The following is a 999-nucleotide window of genomic DNA, read 5'->3' on the forward strand; positions in this document are numbered from 1 at the left end:
TCAGGGAACTGCAGGTGGCACACAACTTCATACCTGACGTGATGTCTAGGCTTTATTTCACTTTTATTTAGCTATTTGTTTGTTTGTTTGTTTTGTTGCGAATCTGCTCAGGGAAAAAAAACGCGTTTCCGTGCCCCCGTGCTTTAGGCTATTCCGCAGCCCCCATCCCCTCCTGCCTCCACCTTACACAACTCCCGGGGAGCTGGTGCTCACCTGGGGCTCTGGCTGCGTGTGGGAGGGGAATCATTACCTGAGGAAACCAGCAGCCACTTCCTCCTCCGCCCTCTCTGCGCACAGGTGTGTACAGGTGAGAGAAGACCGACCCGCTTGTTTCCGTTCAGCCAAGCAGCTCTCTGGATCCGAGGGAGGAAAGGTAACTTTCTGATTCCACCTTTTTTATTTTTAAACCATGCTTTATATATTATCTTTCCTTGTTAAGTTTAGTAGGATTTTTTTCGTGTTTGAGTCAATACATTGTATCCGGGTTCATGCTCTTTGCTTTAGTAAAAGTAAAAGTAAAAATAAAAATAAACTGTCTGCGGCAGATTTTGGAGAGTTTTGCTTCACGCGCAAGAGCTTCTGTTTGGTTGGAGAAGAGATGTTTGAGGCACGGTGGGTGTGGTGGACGTGGGTGGTCCTCGGGTCCCCTGGAACTGCGGGAAACCCTGTCCCTGACGCGTCTCGTACGTAAATCGCCTTCGTTCGACGGGAGGTTCGCAGCAGCCCGTGGCGGGTGGTAACCAGCCACCGGCGCAAACCCCACGGCTGCTCCGTTCAGAGCCGGAGTCGGTGCAGCTTCAGCAGAGAGGTGTTCCAGCCGTGCGGAGCTCGGACTCCGAGAAGGAGCACGGCAAGGTGCGCTCTGATGGAGGAGCACCGCCCCCCTCCGCCGCGAGCATGTTGGCTTCCCCGGCTGGCTCAGCGAGACGCGCCAGCTGGAGGACGGTGCTGCGTTCAGGCTCCGTAGGAATTAGCAACGCTCTGAAAACCAAGCTCCCC

General features: G+C 54.0%; 1 protein-coding gene across 1 annotated transcript in view; it reads left to right on the forward strand.

Moving 5' to 3' along the window:
- Window positions 1-242: 242 nt before the first annotated feature.
- Window positions 243-999, forward strand: part of ano1a (anoctamin 1, calcium activated chloride channel a) — a 55,203-nt gene continuing 54,446 nt past the window's right edge. The window contains exon 1 of the mRNA XM_037979740.1: window positions 243-373. The gene's annotated coding sequence lies outside the window, so the exon portion shown is untranslated. The remainder of the gene's footprint in view (window positions 374-999) is intronic.

The sequence above is a fragment of the Kryptolebias marmoratus genome, linkage group LG15, assembly GCF_001649575.2.
Source record: "Kryptolebias marmoratus isolate JLee-2015 linkage group LG15, ASM164957v2, whole genome shotgun sequence".
NCBI classification, from domain to species: domain Eukaryota; kingdom Metazoa; phylum Chordata; class Actinopteri; order Cyprinodontiformes; family Rivulidae; genus Kryptolebias; species Kryptolebias marmoratus.